The 21,313-nt window shown below is 36.8% G+C and overlaps 1 protein-coding gene across 2 annotated transcripts in view; it reads right to left on the bottom strand.

Moving 5' to 3' along the window:
* Positions 1-21,313, bottom strand: part of KLHL18 (Kelch like family member 18) — a 144,358-nt gene that overhangs the window by 72,142 nt on the left and 50,903 nt on the right. The window lies entirely within an intron of this gene.

Genomic DNA, 21,313 nt, shown 5'->3' with positions numbered 1-21,313 from the left:
GAACAAAATCTACAAACAGAGGGAACTGCCATGGGTTCCCCCTCTTACCAATTTTTACATGGAAAATTTTGAAAAATGAGCCATAGACTATTCCCCTCTAAAAATATGTAGATATGTAGATGATGTGTTCTCTATTTGGCCTCATGGCCCAGACACATTAGATTCCTTCCTCAGTTACCTCAATAGTCTACATCCAAGAATCCAGTTTATGATGGAAAAGGAAAATAACAATAGCTTACCCTTCCTAGACACCTTAGTAACACGCCTTCCGAATGGTAGCCTTTCTTTCTCTGTATATAGAAAACCTACTCATACAGGCAGATACATTCACAAACTCTCCCACCACCCCTCTCAGCAATATGGCATTATTAAAACTCTTACCAATAGAGCCCACAATCTTTCGAGTGAAACTGCCCTTTCGACTGAACTCAAACACATACACAACACCTTCCTTTCCAATGGCTACAGTGAATACAGAATTAAAAAAATAATCAAGTCCTTCCCCATTCCCTGACCATCTCTTCAGAAGGACTTCAGAAATGCCATCACCATACCTTACATCCGTGGTACATTAGAAAAAATAGTCAGATCATTAAAAAAGTACAACCTCCATACAGCTTTTAAGCCCCACCGTAAACTTGCTACCCTTATCCGTTCCACCAAAGACCAGCTCACTCCTCTCTCAGTGCCTGGAATATATAGAGTACCTTGTGCCTGTAAACTGGCTTACTTCGGACAGACAGGCAGATCAGCAACCATCTGGTTAGAAGAACACAAGTCATACATCTGCAATCACGATTATGGTCAATCTGGCCTTGCAGACGTTTTGGATACAATCCACAGGATCTCCTGGGAAAAAACCACCATGCTCCACCATAGTAAATTCAAAAAAGAAAGACTATTCTTTGAATCTCCATCTGAACTCAGGAATCAACCAAATTTAAACAAATACGGTTCAATTAAACTTCCCAAAATTTGGGAAACATTAATTATCAGAGATCCCTCTTTACATCCTAGGCCACCTGCCAATGCCCATAGAGGGCACACCACCTAGATAGGACTTTAGTTTCACTCACTATTGTATTATTTTTGTGCGTGTTGTTACAAAAAGTTTTTTTGTAATCCCTGAAGATGTCTCTGTGATGGAGATGAAATACTGGAAGCATTAAAATTAGTTTTAATCCTTTCTCAGTGCTGATAATATTCCATTAAACCTCCAACATGAATTCTTCACAGCACTTAAGCCTCAACACACATAATCTGTATGCTAGTTGACAAGTAGTCTCAGTGCCCCATCCCCACATCACAGAAGAGAACATTTGAAATGGACTATGCTCCATGTCAACTGGACCCAAGATCAATGGAGATTGATACTGTTTATAGATGAATCGAAATTTGTTCTACAAAACAATACTAGACATGTTAAAGATACCAAGTAATTTTATAACCTTGGTTTTAATCCTTTTCACCAAGTAAACAAACAGACAAGTTTGCACCTGAATGAAGTTCAAGTCTCACGGTTGTGCAACATCAAGGCAACTTGTGGTAAAGGTGGAGCAAGCTCTGATCACTATCCTTGATATTTCCTATAATGTAAAACACATCTCCTAGGAGATGTATGATGTTATACATTATGGGTGGGGGGGTCACTACCCAGACCAGTTTCGACCTTTTTTGAGGTCTCATCAGTGAGTAGGCAGATCCTGAGATGCCAAGGTTTTAGTAATACAGAGCTTATCAATTTTACCTATGCAAGTTGCCACAAGGTGCTTTGACCTTATTAAGTAAGAATCTCCGGATGAGAGAAAGATGCGGCAAGTTTGTTACCTTGGGTATAATATATGTTAAAGATACCAAGTAATTTTATAATTTTATATTATTATTATTATTATTATTATTATTTGACACCTCCAGGGAGTCCAAAGACTCATCGAGGGAGAGTGTGCCAACAGCATCGAACGATTGTCCCCCTTCCAACTACTAACCACGCTCAAACTTACTTAACTGAGCCATTAGTAGCAGAGGCTCTACCAACTGACCAACCTTTGCCGGCATATATTATACCTAAGGTAAAAAACTTGCTACATCTTTCTCTCATCCGGAGATTCTTATTTAATAAGGTCAAAGCACCTTGTGGCAACTTGCATAAGTAAAATTGATAAGCTCTGTATTACTAAAACCTTGGCATCTCAGGGTCTGCCTACTCACTGATGAGACCTCAATAATGGTTGAAACCAGTCTGGGTAGTGACCTTCACTCATAATGTATAACATCATATATCTCCTAGGAGATGTGTTTTACATTATAGGAAATATCAAGGATAGTGACCAGAGCTTGCTCCACCTTTACCACGAGTTGCCTTGGTGTTGCCCTACCATGAGACTTGAACTACGTTCAGGTGCAAACTTGTCTGTTTGCTTACTTGGGAAAAAGGATTAAAACCAAGGTCATAAAATAACTTGGTATCTTTAACATATATTATACCTAAGGTAAAAAACTTGCCACAAATACTAGACATGTTCTGATCTAGAGAGAACTAGAGAAAAGGAAACCATCACACTACTTTTACTTATACTAAAGGGGAGGCATCATGTTGGGTGGATGCAGCAACCTGTATTGCATCCTAGCAGAACTATGAATTCTTCAACGTAGAGAGAGAGGTCCTGGACCCCTATGGTCATCCATTTGTGTGTGCATTAGGAGAGACATTTTTCTTACAATAATGCTTGGCCTCATCAAATGAAGCTTGTGGACCAATATCATAAAGAAGAGACCATTGTATATATGGACTGGCCATCCTGGTCTCCTGACCTTAATCCTACTGAGTATGTCTAGGATGCTCTCTCACCCCCCCCCACCTCCCAAACTGAGGGACTTGAGAGAACTTTGTAAGAGCAATGATTGTTATTACTGAGTTCCTGGACACCATTATAAACAGCATGAAACATCATTGTGAGTGCTGTATTGCTGCGAGGGGGTGGCCACATTCCTTATTGAGGCACTTTGACAATCTCATTTTGAACTTTTTTTTTTTACTTGTTGTCATCATACACTCATTTGTTACTAAATTAAAATATTTATTTATAATTTTTGTGGGTGTTTCTTTCACATCTCATATCATACTGCTTTTCAGCAAATTGCATAAAAATTCATTATACAGTTTTTGAGTTATCATTTTTTCTTTGTTCCTTAATTTATGAAAATCAGTATGATGTTTCAGCATGTCAGTGACTCATCAGGAGCTCAGTAGGGTTACTTCATCAGATGCACAGGAAATCTATAAAAATAAATAAATAAAAGTCTTAACCTGGAACTGTCCTGATCTTAACCTTTATCATTAACCTCCTCCCCTCAAAAAAAACAGGAAATCAATCAATTAGCTTAAAATCCTATACATAAGCTGAAGTAATCTTGATCATGGGTGAAAGCATATCCTTATAGTTAAACCAATGAAGATTTAACATCAAAATATTTTATAAAAAATACTCTCTAGAAACAAGGTGTATGCTTAATCATATGAAATGATAGATTTAGAATGCTGTTCTACATTAGATGAAGGTCAGTAATCGATGATGATTTCATCATCATCAATGAATGAATAATTCTCATCAATGACTAAAGAAAGTTGGTTCTATTCATTGAATAAGAGATCATGATAGGATAAAATAACAACTCTGATGCTTCTAATAAGAAATAGAGGTAGGGTGGGTAAAGTGAGACGGTATAATATGTATGTGAACAATTTCATGGAGTTATTTTTTATGTAAATTTGCGTACTTAATTACTAGTACTGCTAGTCTTCCTTGAAGCATCTTTCTAGACAAAATTTGGGAAGTATTCAGTGTGGTTATTGCATTGGGCACCATCTAAAAACCACAACGAATACAAAAAGACAGTCATCATCCATATTTCAAGGGTTTCAGACAAATTAAATTAGCAGGGCCATTAAAGAAACTCAATCAAGCGTTTTCAAACATCTTATAAAAATTTCAATATCAGCAGCTATAAATATCAAATTCTTCCCTATACTATAGAACTGGACCATACAACTGCAGTCCAATTTGCCTTCCCCCCCCCCCCCCCCAATTGTGCGCTTGTCCTCAGAGGAATTTAAGTATAATAAATTTAGTTTAATCCTTTATCCAAGTGTGAGCAAACAAAGTTTGTGCCTGAAAATATCTTCAGGACTGTGGTAAGGTAGTACAACACTGGGAAATTCGTAGCAAAGGTGGACCAAGCTAACATCACTCCTATCTCAGTATCAGGAATTTAACTAACACGGCAACATCAGTATTAATAACATTATTATTATTATTATTATTATTACGGGCGACTCCATGGAGTCCTTAGCCTCATCGAGGGAGGCCCTAAACATCATGTCCACATAACTATACGACATATTCACAGTCTCTATCATACCTTACCTTGAACTCACTCACCGTCATAGCACCCACAACAGACTCTGGCAGCTTATTCCACTCATTTACCACTCTAAAAGTAAAGAACCCAGCTCTAACCCCCCCCCTGCTAACTACACTCTTGCATAGCTTCCATAGGTGTCCCCTAGTTCTCCCACCACCAGTCCTGATCTCAAAAATATCCCCTGAATTAATCCTATAGAAACCCTTTAGCAATTTGAATGTCTCAATCATATCTCCCTTTTTCCGCCTATCAACTAATTTCTGCAACCCACAAATCTTCAACCTGTTCTCATATGGTTCATTCCATAGACCCACTATCATCTTAGTCACTCGCCTCTGGATCCTCTCCACCTCCTCCCTATCAAGAAGGAACTTAGGTGACAAATCTGGGCACAGTAGTTGAGATAAGGTCTTATTAAAGCTGGGTACAGAGGTACAATAACTTGCTTGTCTCTGCTCGTCAAGGTATTTTTCAACAACCAAGTGAGTTGATGAGCTGATTTTGCTACTCATTTTTTTTATCATTTAAACCATTTTCTCTCTCTGTATAGTTGCTTTTACTCTTTCTTTGATCACGCTCTCGTTGCCATCTTGTACATCGCAATTCCCAATCAAGCCACTATTTTCACTCACATTCTGGCTTTCTTCAACCATAACTGTCTCACAACCTGACACATACTTCAACTCCTCACTTTGCTTACACTTTCTCCCACCACCATCACTTTCAATCCAAACTCCAGCCTCATTCGGGAATGCATACATCCCACATCATTAAATCAATCCCAAGGTTAGTTTAATGCTAATGATCACACGTTGTGGCAGTAGAAGATTAAGAGATATTCTAATGTATTCTTGGATTTCTTTTTGGCTGGCAAGCTTGACATTAACTACTGATGATGAAAATATCATAAATGCCAAAACATCACCTGTGTAGTATTAATAAATAGCTGTTATTCAATCATTATCAGCCATTTTCTGTCAGCTGCTGGACAAAGTCTTTCCTAAAGCCCTTTGTCTGCTTGAGTTCTTTCTATGCAACTTAGTTCCAGCTATCTCTTTAATCCCCTCTCCCAATGTCATTTTAGCTCTTTCCATCTCTGTGATACCATTCAGATATCAACTTGGTCAATTTTTTTTTAGTGTTACTTCTTGCGATATGACCCACCCATTGCCATTTGGATCTTTTAATGGTTTGAGCTCTGACTCAAATATTGTACTTTCTATCTTAAATGGTAATACCAAACAGCGATATCTTTTCATATTCCTCTGGGTAGGTTGCAATTTGTTGGTCAGTTTTTTAGTAAGTCCTGATCAGAAGTATACTACTGTTGAATATTTTTCTTTAAGGAAGATTGGGATGTTGCCTTCATGATACTTTGCAAGAACTAACCAAAGCATGTGGAAAGGCTCAGGTGTCATCGATTATTTATAATAGCACTTCGTGTTATAAACAATACAAGATACATTTATTAAACTTACTAATATTTTGCTGGTTTTCTACCCAGTATCTTCAGAGCACAATTATAACTGTGACAAGCATATATCACTGAACTAAACAATTTATGGAAAGCAATTATTATGGTTATCTGGCCCACAGGGGCATCAGTTCTGTTTTCATTTACAATTTGAATTGTTTTCCACAATTATTTAGTTCAGTATTATGTGCTTGCCACAATTATAATTCGTGTGCTCTGAAGCTGATGGGTAGAAAACCAGCAAAATATTAGTAACTTTAATAAATGCATTTTTTACTCTCCTGGTGTTGTTTATACTATAAAGTGCTATTATGAAGGCTACTCAACCAAGCTGAATTAAGTTTAATTCTTTGTATAACTTCTTCACAGCTTCCTTCTACAGTGATCTATTGCCCTAGTTAAAGACATAGGAAGTTTGTATGGGTGATGTATTTATTATACATTGTTTATATTTGATCCTTTCTTTTTACTTTTTCATTTGATTCATTGATTATTTCTTGAAGTTCTTCTAGCGAGTTGTCTAAAAGAACAATATTATCAGCAAATCATAGGCGATTTAGCTCTTTTCCACTTACTATGATTCTGCTATTTTTTTCATTCCAGATTTTTAAAAATTTCTTCTAGGGAAGCCATAAATAGTTTAGACAAAATGGTATCCCCTGATTAAACCCCCTCATTTTTAGGATATTCCATATTGGTTCCTGATTTTATAAATGCAGTTGAATTTTCATATACAGTGTATTCCAGTTAAATGGGACACATTGGGACTAGAACACTTTGTCCCAATTAAGTGGCTACCTCAATAATGCAAAATTTTATGGAAACAACTAAAATATCACAAAAAGTTAAAAATAGACAAACTTTCATTATACCTTTGTTAACCATGTTTTGATTTAAATTAAATATTTGATAGATACACAGGTATCTATCAAAGAAGCATATTATCCCTAACATTTATTTTGGAGAAATTTATTGAGTGTAGTCTGACATGTTCCCTTTCTAGACTGCAAATGAACAAAATCAGCACAGGTATCTAATTCAGATAAAGGACTGCCTTCATGCATAAAGTAGCATCATAATTCAGCAATAAATTTCTTGGCTTCCTGGTTAGTCACTCATTCATGTTCAGATGTGTCATCTTCATTACTTTCTTTGTCTTCTGGGGTCTTTAGGAGTTTTGTTGTAATTTGTTCAATAATGCATCCTCACAAATTTCATTTTCATTGTACCACTGAAGTAAAAACTCTTCGTAGTTTCTATTGTTGCAGTTCCAAAATGATTTCATTTTCATTATCAGTCATATCTGGCATTTCCTGGTCTGAATTCTTAAAATCACAATAAGCAAAGAAGTCTTGAATTGTTTTGCTGCTTATTTCTTGCCAACTATCTCCAATAAATTGTAATACCTGCAAAATGGTAACCTTTGCCATTGAAGATAACGTCAGTAGATTTTCTTCAATTGTTTGAAGGATGTACTGTGCCAACCTTCCACGATATGTCTTCGAATTTTTTTATGTCCAGTGGCTGCATCAGGGATGTGGTGTTAGCAGGAAGAAATCCAAGTTGAATGTTTTTCAATCTAACTGAGAGTTGACAGTTATCCAGAAGCAGAAGAATTTTCTTGAATTTCATTGCAGTTCTGCATCCCTCATTAACCATTCCTGAAAAATAATAGAAGTCATCCATGCATTTTTGTTGATATAATACTGAACTGGCGAACTGTCCATTCTAAGTCCTTTAAAGCATCGAGGCTTGGCGATTTTTCCAATAACCAACAGCTTCTGTTTTGTCACTTCCCGACATGTTACAGCAGCACAACATGGCAATGCGATCCATTCCTTTTTTTGAACTTGCCAGTGCTGCAAGTTTATAGCTCAGGGAACCATCTGATGTGGCATGGTAAAACAGACCTGTTTCGTCTGCATCATATATTTCATCAGGACTAAACTTCTGCAACAATTCGGGTAGTTTAGTTGATTTCCATTGTTCAGAACTGTCCTTCTCACTGTGTGCCTTCTTAAATTTATGGGAATCACGGTCACTATATCATCATACACTAATTAATTAATTAAATTTTATTTCGTGTCTGGTTTACCATTGCAATAACCAATCACCTGTGGCTTTAAAGCTCACATGTCTAGCTTCCTAGCTAGGTCATGTGAACCTCTTCTGATTTGTGGTTAAGAATTTAGGGAAACACAACACATGTTAAAATAATTCTTCTTCTGGTTCCCATCTGCCATACGGCTGGGGGAGGGTAGCTATATGCTACCATTCTAGGGAGAGATGATTATGAGCAAGGTGGTTTCCCGTTGCCTTCCTTGCCGTAAATATTTATGACTGTAACCTGTGTGTTCACGGGGCCGGTTTGCCTGCTTGCGGGATGAAAAACCCCAGATAAAAACCCTGCTGCCCACACCCAAGACCGGCTAACTTGGCTATGGCTGAGGAAGATCCTTAAGCTCCTCACGTCGTGGACGGGAATCGAACCTAGGACACTCCTTCCCCAGGCATATGGTTGCGAAGCGCAAAGCCACTAGGCTAATCGCGCAGACCTTAAAATAATTACTTTAGAAATACACTTTTATTAATACAGACCAGTATTTTACAAATAAATATTTATTAAAACCTACCAGTTTCGTCAGCAAATAAATAAATAAATAAATATTTATTTGTAAAATACTGGTCTGTATTAATAAAAGTGTATTTCTATCTATAAAAACGACCAAAAATGTATACCTTGAATAATTACTTTACTTAATATTAGATGTTTAGACATTAGACATTTGATGTTTCGATCTCTGTATTGAGATCATTAACAGAATACACATGTATAAGGAGCAAGCTAGATGCTACTCCACTTTACAAAGGTAAAATGAATCTAAGCTGCTGCTTATTAATCTTTTATCTAGCCTGATGTCTAGTGGGGAAAAAAATAATATTAAAAAAATATAATAAAATAAAGTTTTTTTTTTTAAAAAAAAGTAAATATAAAAATAAATTAAAAACAGAACTACATTAAACATTTCTATAGTCTTCTCGTATTGAGATATTGGACTTGTTCCGGTTGCTATAGGGGTTGCAGATGGGTCTTCCACATTCTTAGAAAGATTAGTCAGTCATTTTTTTTCAGGTTTGGATTGTGTTTTAGCATTTCACAGTCTTATTTAAATTTTCACTCAAACCACGTTTCGGCAAGGTGTAGGAACTTGGTGCCTTTCCAGTCAATTCTACGATACGTTGGGAATGCGTGGTCTGATAGGCCTGTTTTTCCACAATGGAGGTATTTAATGTGTCATTTTTTCTGATTGGGATAGTGCATCCTGTAGGTTGTACATTGGATTTTGTAAACCCCTGGGTGGGCCAGGTGTTGAAGAGGATCTTTGGAAGAACTAAGTAAATTTCTTAATTTTGTCGGGGGTTTGAAGGTAGTCTTGATGTTGTATTTATGTAATGTTCTGTCTATTTTTTCTGAGATGCCTTTAACATATGGTATGGCTATGGCATTCTTATAATATTTTTGTTTTTAGTGGTATTTTTATGGAGGATCTTTTTTTATTACAGTCATTTTTTTACAAATGTATGGTCAACAATTTCAGATTCTTGGTTCATTAGATCAAATAGTTAGTGCTCTGTGTTTGAGGGTGCTTATGACTCCTAGTTTTTGTGTTCAGTGGTGGTATGAAGTTTTGTGTATGAACTGGCCTGTGTGTATAGGTTTGCGGTAGACCAAGAAGGAGAGACAGCCTGAGCTAAGATGTGTGCCGAGTGTGTCTAGAAAAGAGAGTTGCTGTTCTCGATTTCAATGGCGAAATCGAGAACAGGTGGCTAAGGAATGTATTTAAAGTTTCGTGGCTGTGGGGCCTAATAGTGAAAATATCATCAACATATCTAAGCCAGATTTTGGGCTTTAGGTTGGCCGAATTTAGAGCTCATTGCTCAAAGTCTTCCATGTAAAAGTTAGTTATTGGGGGGAGGGTGAGCCCATGGCCATACCTTCTTTTTGTAGGTAAAATTTTTTTGCCACACGAAATACCTGGAGTGGAGTATGTGGCCAAAGAGGGCTGTGTTGTCAGGCAGGAATATGTTCTGTAGGAGAATAACAGTATCATTGATCGGGACATTGATGAAAAGGGCAGTTATGTCAAAGCTGACTAATAAATGTTGGTCGTTGAGTGTAATGTTTCTAATCTTGTTTATGAAGTGTTGTGTATTTTTTATGTAAGAGGGAGAAATGACCTACCAACTCCTTGAGTGTGGCTGCTAATTTCTTGGCTAAGTGGTAATTAGGACTGTCGATTTCTTAACTATAGGACGTAGTGGTGTGTTTGTTTTGTGTATTTTTGGCAGACCATAAATTCTGGGAAGCAGGCATAATGAGGTATTAGTTTTTTGGTTGTTTTTTCTGGTCAAGTGATGACGATTTAATTAATTCTGTTGTTTTCTTTTTGATGCATTTAGTGGGGTTGTAGTTCACCATTTGGTAAGTGTTGTGGTCCAATACCAAATGGTTCATATTTTCTAGGTATGCTGTCTGATCGAGGACAATGGTAGCATTATCTTTATCTGCTTTTTGTGATTATGATGTGTTTGTTATTTTTTAAGGATTTGATGGCCAATTTTTCTGTCTTGTTTAGGTTGCAACTTAGTTTTTTATTTGTTTAATATGTATGATGTTTCCGTTTGTATTTTGTCAGCTAGATTAGAGGGTAGGGATCTTAGACCTCTTTCCATATGATAAATGAAATGTAATTTGTTAACTGACCTCGGTGCAATGGAGTAGTTCAGACCTTTTTCCAACAGAGAGAGTTCTCCTTGGTTGAGGTTGTAGCTTGATTTGTTAATAACTTGTCTATGGTCTGTTGGTGGTTGGTTGCTCTGGACTTCGCTTGTGGGTGATTGGTTGCTCCTAGTGATGTTGGTTTGTTATTGGCTGTTCCTCTGGATATGGAGTCCTGATTGTCTGTTGCTTTCTTGTTGTTTTAATGCTTGGAACTTCGGTACTAGTTTTTCTTCATTTTTAAGTAATATCTGCTTGGCTGAGTCATCTGTAATCTCGTCTAGAATATCCCAAATATCGGGATTAATGTAGCTAGATAGCTCTAATTTTTGTTCTAATACATTCAATTGGGTAACTGCTAAGCTTTTGCAGGCTTCGTGGATCTGTTCTCTTAACAAAGCTTTTTCCAAACAGGCATAAATACAGAGCGCTTTAGTTGAAGTAAACTTCTTTTTTAGCTTAATGCAGTTGGGTATTATATTGCTGTCTCTACATCATTTTAGAATATAGTGAATGTAAATTCTAGTAGCAAGGCTTATACGTTGGTCAGACATAACTGGTAATTAGTTTACGGAATTAACAACGCATATAAAGTATATTAATTAAAGGTAACTTTAATGAATAACTTCTATATTTCGGCAACGTCACATTGCCATCTTCAGGAACATAAAGATATGGTATGTGCACGCAGGCACTAACACAAAGCAAATGAGGAAGAAAGCAAGAAACTAATATTGTTCCTAAAGTCCTAATGGTGCCCTCTTGCGGGCTAATTTGGTAGTCTTGGCAGTTGGGCTGAAGTTCTCCCAAATTTGGGGTAGTTTCATGCACCCAAATTAGTTGAGGTTAGGAACGTTTTTTAGAGCTGCTGAAGATTCTTTGAATAATCTTTCGTATTTAAACTTGCTGCAATGAATTATTTTTGTTTTCTTCCAACGAATTTTATGGTGGGAATCTAAGGCATGGTCTGCCAGCCCAGAGCGGCTGTACTGGTGAAACCGGATGTAGTCTTGGGTGTTCTGAAATCCTGATATTTGTTGTTCTATCTGTTTGGCCAAAGTAGGACAATTTGCAGCTGCAAGGGACCTGGTAGGTCTAGGGGAAGTGGTTGGTCTTTGGTAGAGCGGATAAGGGATGCCAACTTTTTATATGGTCTGTAACAGGAAGTAAGGTCATATTTTTTGAGGATATTGGTTATTTTCTCAGAGGTGCCCTGGATGTAGGGGATGGTGATAGACTTGGTGTAATCTTTATTGTGGAGGGGGGGGGATATAGAGAAGTTATTCATTAAAGTTACCTTTAATTAATATACTTTATATGCGTTGTTAATTCTGTAAACTAATTACCAGTTGTGAATGTAAATGTAGACCAGATCTTCTGATTTGGTTTTTAACATTGGACCATTAACATGCATGACTCGTCCAGTTACAATAAAGAACCACTGATTGAGAGCCTCCCTAAACATCTAGATCTTTGCCTTCTTGCTTCCGTTTTTGGGATTTTCCACTTGTTGTCCATCACACGATGCTCATTTTTCTCGCAATTTGTCCTACTGGCCTAACAAGCATGTGATTGTAGATTTTGAAACACCAGTTATCTCTGCCAGCTGATAGTGACTGGTGTTAGACAACTGGTTTTTATTTTGTCAAGTAAGATGATTTATCTGTTAATGTTTGATCTTTCCTTGGCATCTTGACATGAAAAATAAAAATAAAATAAATCGCTACATTGTTTTTTATGCTTTTTACTGAAAACAACTGTTTTAATCAAAAGTACACTACCTAGCAGTCACTGTAAGCAGAATCATTACATTGTCAAAATACACATGTCCTTTCTACTCTGCATCCTGGTGCTGACTGACAGCAACACTCTCTATGCAACTCACTATACTATACATGCACCTTGCACAACCACTGTCTCAATAAGGTGGCCCAAATAAGTAAAGCAACTTTCGGTTATATTCTCGATTTGTTTCTGTTATTCAATATTTGTTCCAAATAAATAGCTGTCCCAATTAATCAGAAACTACTGTGTATGACTAAGTATATCAATATAAGATTTTAAATTCCTAGATTTTTTTTTAGGGCTTCTAAAATAGATAATGCTGAAAATAAATCAAATGTCTTTTCAAAATCAACAAAACCCACACCTAAGGGTGTTTCATATTGATTTGTCTTTTCAATGTTTTATCTTATTATTCAATAAGCGTTGCTAATTACCATAAACCTATACCATGAATGTTAAACTATGTTTAAACACTATTACAAAATGAGTAAATGCCATTATAAATAAACCAAATGGCCAGTTTAATGAATACACCTAACTAACAGCAAGGAGTCACTTCAGAATAGTTTCAAGACTATTAAATTATTTAAGGAATTTACAATGTATACTGGAATATTAATTAAAAGAAACTTTAATAAATACTTCCTATATTTCAGCAATGTCACATTGCCATCTTCATGGGAACATACAAATATGACACGTGTATGCAAGCACTACAAAAAGCAAATGAGGCAGAAGATAAACTATTGTTGTTCCTAAAGTCCTAATGGTGCCCCCTAGTGGACTATATTAGGTTGTCTTGGCCGTTGGGCTGATGTTCTCATGATGTAAGTCTCCCAAATTTGGGGAAGTCTCATGCATCCAAATTTGTTGAGGTTTGGAATGCTTTTTAGAGCTGAGGCAGATTCTATGAATAATCTTTCATACTTAAGCTTGCTGCGGTGTATTGCTTTGGCTTTCTTTCAACGTAGGTCTTTCCAGAGTGGCTGTACTGGTGAAACCGGATGTAGTCTTTGTATTCTGAAATCCTGATATTCACTGTCCTGCCTGTTTGACCAAAAGTACGACAGTTTACAGCTGCAAGGTATACCTCAGGTAGGTCTAGGGGAAGTGGTTAGAGCAGATAAGGGATGCCAATTTTTTTATATGGTTTGTAACAAGAAGTCAGGTCATATTTTTTAAGGATTTTGGTTATTTTTTCCGAGGTGCCCCGGATGTAGAGAATGGTGATAGATTTGGTGTAATCTTTATTGTGAAGGGGGGGGGGGGATTGTGGTTTACTGGTTTTAATATTTTTGGATTTTTTTGGTGTTGTAGCCATTGGCTAAGAAAGTTTTAAGGATGTGGTTTAGTTCCATGGTTAGGGCATTGTCATCTGAAGAGATTAATTTTGCACTGTTATATAGTGTTTTAATAACCCCATATTGTTGTGAGGGAGGGAGGGGGAATTGCTGGTAAATGTATCTGCCTGTACAGGTGGATTTTCTATAAACAGAGAAAACCAAGGATCCATCAGGCTGGTGCATGATTAGAGTGTCTAGGAAAGGGAGGCTGTTATTTTCCTCTTTTTCCAAGGTGAACAGGATTCTGGGGTATTGGTTGTTTAAGTGTGTTAAGAAGGAGTGGAGTGTATCTGAGCCATGTGGCCAAATAGCGAAGCCAAACAGCATGTTTTTGTGGGGCAGAGTTTAAGGCTTTCTCTTCAAAAGTCTCCATAAAGAAGTTGGCCAAGGGTGGGGAGAGCGGTGAATCCATGGCTGTCCCCTCTATCTGTTTTGTAGAATTTTCCTGCAAGGGACCTGGGGTATACCAGGTCCCCTGCAGCTGTAAACTGTCCTACTTTGGCCAAACAGGCAGGACAGCAAATATCAGGATTTCGGAACACAAAGACTACATCCGGTTTCACCAGTACAGCCGCTCTGGGCTTGCAGACTATGCTCTGCAAGCCCAGATCTGTAGACCTGCCACAGAATATGTTGGAAGAAAGCCAAAGTAATACACTGCAACAAGTTTAAGTATCAAAGATTATTCATAGAATCTGCCTCAGCTCTAAAAAACGTTCCAAACCTCAACAAATTTGAGTGCATGAGAATGCCCCAAATTTGAGAGACTTACATCATGAGAACATCAGTCCAACAGTGAAGACAACCCAATATAGCCCGCTAGGGGGCACCATTAGGACTTTAGGAACAACAATAGTTTCTTATCTTCTGCCTCATTTACTTTTTGTAGTGCCTACATGCACGTGTTATATTTGTATGTTCCAACAAAGATGGCAATGTGACATTGCCGAAATATAGGAAGTATTTATTAAAGTTTCTTTTAATTAATATTCCAGTATTTAATTCCTTAAATAATTCAATAGTCGTGTTGCCAACATATAAGCCTTTCTACAAGGATTACGATCATCCACGGAGACTCCATTACACGCAAAGCCCACCAATATGGCAAACTGAAGTCGAAAATATCTAGCCTACTAAATCATTTGACCTTCCTAACGGGATAATGAGGTAATCCCAAATTGTGTTAAATTAAAGCACCGTTTCTCTTCACAGAACGCGCTCCAGATTTATAACCATGCTAGCTTCATCCTACTATGAGAACAAATTACTGCTACATGCGTTCTCCTAGCCGACAAAAACAAAACTATTCGGGCGCTAGAGGAGGAGCTTCCAGGCACGCTGAACCACAACCTTTGGACGATTCTCTATGATGTCTCGTGCGCTTCGGCAACAAAAGAATTTGAAAAAATACGTAGTCGGCACATCAAGAAATTTCATAACTTGAAAAAGGACTCTACCTCCGTACCACAGCAACCACTCAACACAGTAGTCAACAATGTCAGACTAGATGCAGCCGGTGTTCTCACCAAACCAAGACCACCAAAAACCAACATATCCAAAGGTGAATATAAAGCTCTACAGGAAATGAAGAAAAACCAAGAAATAGTAACCACCAAAGCAGATAAGGAAACGTCACTATGGTTCTCAACCAAAAGGACTACGCAGGTAAGCTTAATGCTTTATTATTAGTTTGGGCTACCTACCTTCCTATTGAATATAACCCCACCAGTTCTCAAATTAGAACACTCCATAAGCTCCTTAAGAAGGTCACTTCTTGGCCTGTGGAAGTTACCAACAAACTAAAACCTTTTTAACTCTAGACCCCCCCCCCCTGAATATATGGACTTCCAAAAATTCATAAATAAAATGTGCCATTACGTCCCATAGTGGATGCTATTGATTCCCCCACATAAATTAGCCAAACATTTAGTCAAAGCGTTCACACACTATATTGGCAACACACCATCACACATAAAAAACTCAGTCCACTTCAAAGCCAGTATAGAAAACCTCTCACTCCAACATACTGACATAATGGGCTCCTTGAGTGAGACATTTGTGAATAGGGAGGAGACATCAAAACCTATTCACAAATGTTCCACTAAAGGAAACCTTAGAGCTCATCCAAGCCAAATTTCCTCCTGATATCTCAGCCCTATTTCAGTTCACAATGAACTCAGGCTATTTTCGTTTGGCAAGGAAAATTCTACAAACAGATAGAGGGAACACCCATGGGTTCACCACTCCCCCCACCCTTGGCCAACTTCTTTAGACCAGTAAACCACAACCCCCCCCCTCCCCCTTCACGATAAAGATTACGCTTAATCTATCACCATTCCCTACATTCAGGGCACCCTTATCCACTCTACCAAAGCCCAACCACTTCCCCTAGACCTACCTGGGGTATACCAGGTCCATTGCAGCTGTAAACTATCCTACTTTGGCCAAACAGGCAGGACAACGAATATCAGGATTTCGGAACACAAAGACTACATCTGGTTTCACCAGTACAGCCACTCTGGGATTGTAGACCATGCTCTGGATACCCACCACAGAATACGTTGGAAGAAAGCCAAAGTAATACACTGCAGCAAGTTTAAATATGAAAGATTATTCATAGAATCTGCCTCAGCTCTAAAAAGCATTCCAAACCTCAACAAATTTGGGTGCATGAGACATCCCCAAATTTGGGAGACTTCCATCATGAGAACATCAGCCTAACAGCCAAGACAACCCAATATAGCCCACTAGAGGGCACCATTAGGACTTTAGGAACAACAATAGTTTTTTTATCTTCTGCCTCATTCGCTTTTTGTAGTGCCTGATTGCATGTGTCATATTTGTATGTTTCCATGAAGATGGCAATGTGACATTGCCGAAATACAGGAAGTATTTATTAAAGTTTCTTTTAATTAATATTCCAGTATACATTGTAAATTCCTTAAATAATTTAATAGTCATGAGTTGCCAACGTATAAGCCTTTCTACAAGAATAGTTTCAAATCACAGAGAAATGAGCTCCATAATATACCAAAACTGTTCAAAAAGGATGCTAGAACATGTAGACTAGTTGTGAATAGTGTGTTCTACCTTATCCCACAGAAGTTTAAATTGGCTGAAATCAGCACATAAACAAGTCACCCCCCCCCTCCCTCAGAACATACCTGAATGATCTGTACTTTGAGACACAGTTTATAATTCCTGAAAGTAACCATTATTCAGGTGGATAAACTGTGAGCATGAAGGGATGCACTAGTTTTCAACAAAGTTTAAGTATGCTGTGCACATACAAACAATGCTCCACTGGTATTGGCAGGTCTTAAGTATGTTAGGACCAGTATTTGTGGTAAACACACAAAACTACAGTAAAGAGAAACAAATTTTAATAGATATACATGCTAAATTTAAAGATATTTTGCAATAAGTATCCGAAAGCATCATCACCATAAAGAACCAGTCAAGCAAAAAGCAACAGAATACTTTGCAAAACAATTCAAAGGCTCACCTAACCATTATTAGGGATCTCATGAAAAATAAATAAATAAACAGAAACAGAAATAAAATAACTCTCCAGTTTTAAAAGGTGACGTTAGACATTGCTAATCAGAAGGAAGTGCATGTCTTTGTAGTTTTTCTTAAAGACGTGTTCAAATTTGAAGCTGCACTTATGCAAAACATCTGTAAACCCAATGGCTAGTAGCAAATCTGCACTAGGCTAAGCTAAAGTTTTCAGGTTGAAGGAAACGAATGTAGTCCTGATTTTGAGAAATTCTTATTTCTGTTAAATTATCTGCACTGCTAAACAGTGTAGATCATTTAACATTGAATGAAGTTTGTACCTGTAATTTCCCTAAGTATGCTGGAGATCCATTCAAATACAGGTGGATACTGCACCGACATCCTTTTCTTATTGGATAAGCTGGGAGTGAAAAGCCTGCATAAGACCAACTACTTTTTCATAAAATTATGGTTATGAAAGCTAATCTGGGCAAGTCATGGACATTAAGGACATGAAAGTATTAAGGACTGTTATTATTAAGACTAACCATTCTTGAAGATGGCACTTCTGTCTGCTTCCTTTTGGAGTAATATTTCAGAGAAGCAGATAGGATAAGAATGAGTATTTTTTTTTCTCTAGAAATCATTTGGTCTTTCATTCTTTACAGGAATCCTAACAGTTTCATCTCTACAGCAATAAGCATGGACCTGAAATGGCAGCTGACTATTAAGAGGGTCAGTTCCATTGTCTTTAACTTAACTGTTGATATTGACGAGAATGAGCTTGGATACTAAATAAAAAGCACTTGTATAATTTTATGATATATTAGACAATAGAGATAATTTGTTTTTACTTTACTATGGTTCTATGTGTTCTAAAAACTATGTCCTATTCATAGGTACAGGCAGTCCCCGTGTTACAAACGAGATAGGTTTTGAGAATGTCTTTAAGTTGGATTTGTATGTAACTCAGATCCCTGATGAACAGCTATTATTATCAATAATAATAATAACAATACTATAATGGCCCATTCGTAAGTACAGAATGGCATAAATCAGGTCATCCGTAACCCAGGGACCGCCTGTATTTCACTTAGAATGTGCATCAAGAATAATCACCACCATCACCACATTAGTCTCCAAACTTTAAATGTGTGGCCTGTAAAATTCATAAATCAAATTACCCAAGATTTATTCATGTCAAATTATAAAATTACCCAAGACTTAGCTAAGTCACTTGCTTCCCCTTGTAAAATTCAATGCAACGGAATTTTATAAAAAAATTTCCGACATCGATTTTTACAGAGGTCATAAATCACGTGTAAAGAACATAATTGTAAATTTCTGTATTTTAAAGGAAAAGTGCTGATTGTAAACTTGTACAGCTAACTAACAAAAGAAATGATATAGAAATGTTCACAAATTATAAAAATATTGTAAAGGTTAAAATTGTGCATTATGTTGGTTTGATGTAACAAAATGTTAAAAGTAATTCTTTAAGTTAAAGGAATTAGACAGGATTATGTTGGCGACTTAAAAGTAAAGAAAGGTATTAAGTTTTAAAAGGTATACTGTGAGTAGACATATCGATACAAAAGAAAGGTATTGAAGGTCATTCAGATATAGAGATGGTTGTCACCAAATCTGAAGGTCAAGACAACAGTGACGTCAGTTATTTACAGAAGATTTGGGGGTCTCCGACCCTATGAACAAGTAACTTCTGAATCATATAAAAGCGGTTCTGAGAGTACGGAGTTCTGAAGAGTTTTTTTTTTTTGTCTTGCTGCAGTTTGCTGGATCATGACTCCTAGATACGGGGGAAACCAGGAGAGGCAGATCATTATATGGAGATGTATTTTCAGTAGCGGAACATGCCACACGTGACAAGATATGCACCACCGACAGTAGATTCCAAAACTGACGGTCAGGTATGCTACAAATCCTGGACAAGGACTACACAAGGATGATTGCCAAAGGCTAGGAAATAGGACCAAGGAAAGCAGTCAGCAGAACCGCCACAAAAAATCTTCAAGACTGGCAGGACTGTATATGTTTCTACGAATTTGTGAGTAGATTCTAATATATTAATGCTGAGATAGGGATTAAGAATTGTATGTCCGCTGAATGTAGCTTTGTTAAATTAATTGTATATGTCGCTATAAGAAGTAACTGAGGCTGAAAATTAGCTAGTATATTTGAGAAAAATGTTAGACAATGATATTGATTGTAACAGCCAGTAATTGCCTACAGTTTGTAATGCTAGTTATTCAAGCATTGTGAATTGTAAGTCTAAATTGTAAGGTTACGATTTAAGTTAAAAACAGGCATTAGAGAGAAATTGTTTAATGTGTATTACGTTGTAGAGTGCTTAAGGTAAAATAAACATGTTTTATTTGTTTAAAACTATCGCCTGATTTTTGACCAATGCACAGTCTCACAAAAATAACCGAACCTGTGTACTTAAATTAGAGAAATTGCCACGACAACTATTTAAGGTATTATTTTAGAAAGTGATCTATTCTATAAGTGTTATAACTACTCTTCCCATGCTATAACATTAATTCAGAGTGGCGTATTCGAAAAAACAAATAAATTTCCCCTGAATTATATTGCGTGGGAAATAGTTAACTGTAACCATAAGTTGCCTATTTTAGAGGCCTTTTCGCTAACACTTGTAGGAAGTATAAAGGATTACAAGCGAGGACTAAATTAATTGGCTTAAGTTAGAACACGGTAAAGAATACTTAACAGAAAGATTTAACTGAGTAGAAATAATACAAAGGCGAAACAGCCGAGAAATATATCGACGAATAATAGCGCAGTCCGACATAAACATAATAAATTAAATAATTAACATAATATAACACCCTCACAGGTAACTCCTCTATTTTTACAAGAAAATCTGTTCATTTTAAATTAAAGCATCACCTAAGGGTTGCTAGATTACTACGAGATTGCCACATAAACTTTAAGGAATGAGGCAAACCAATTAGGACTTTTGATCTAATGTTCAATCCTCACTTTTACATGGTGCACACTGTTAGTAGGCATCCAGTGAATATTGAATGAATGAAGATGGGCTGGCAAACTGAGGACTTAGCTGACCAAATTATATTATGTATTGGTTTAAAACCACAAACAAACAAACAAACAAACAAACATGCAGTATGAAGATAATAAGATGAAATTTCATGCCAGTGGAGCATTGCCCAATTAAACAAGGCTTCTGCTGTTTTCAGGAAACCAGGGCAAATAGCAAAAAGTCAGCTAGTGGGAAAACACACATCATCAATATACAAGGTATCACAGAAAATAAGTCAACCTAGCTGAATATTTAGAGAAGCACCATATGGACATAACTGGATATGTCCACATGATACTTACTAAGATAAAGAAGACTAAAACCGGTAAGATTCTCCTAAATAATATAATAAATATAAGACATATTCAGAAAATGATCAAGGAAAGAAAGGCGTAGTAATAGCATCAACATGAAACAAACTTCTTGAGTGGCAGGTAATTTCCAGTAGAGTTATGTTGGCAGTTATATGTTTTATGTTCATTTTAAGTAAAAAGTTCACATTCTTATTTACTGACCTACCACTAACAGACAACCTTGATTTAATCAAGTCAACCTTTCCAAATATCCTTGAATTATTAAAGTTTACTATGCATGCCAGTTAATTTACTTGGCATGTTTTTTTGTTTTTTTTTAACATGGAACATTTTGAGAATATAGCGCTTAGCACAGCAACTTTCAAATCTTCAGTATGTGCTATGTACACAATAAATTTTCCATTTGGCTCCAACAGACAAGACACTATGGATTAATTTGCAACTCACCTAAATCAGCCAACACAAAAATGCACTTCATATTAGAAAAAAATCAAATAACTCTCTGCTATTTCTTGACACATACACATATGCCTTTCAGATGGTCCACTCTTTTTCTATTTATACAAAGCCAACACAGACTGGAAGACATCTATATAAAGAATCTCATCATTGTTG

Source organism: Typopeltis vanoorti, chromosome 23, assembly GCF_054136105.1.
Source record: "Typopeltis vanoorti isolate ZY-2024b chromosome 23, IOZ_Tvanoo_1.0, whole genome shotgun sequence".
Classification (NCBI taxonomy): domain Eukaryota; kingdom Metazoa; phylum Arthropoda; class Arachnida; order Uropygi; family Thelyphonidae; genus Typopeltis; species Typopeltis vanoorti.
The sequence above is the reverse complement of the archived record's forward strand: the minus strand, read 5'-3'. Positions and strand labels throughout refer to the sequence as shown.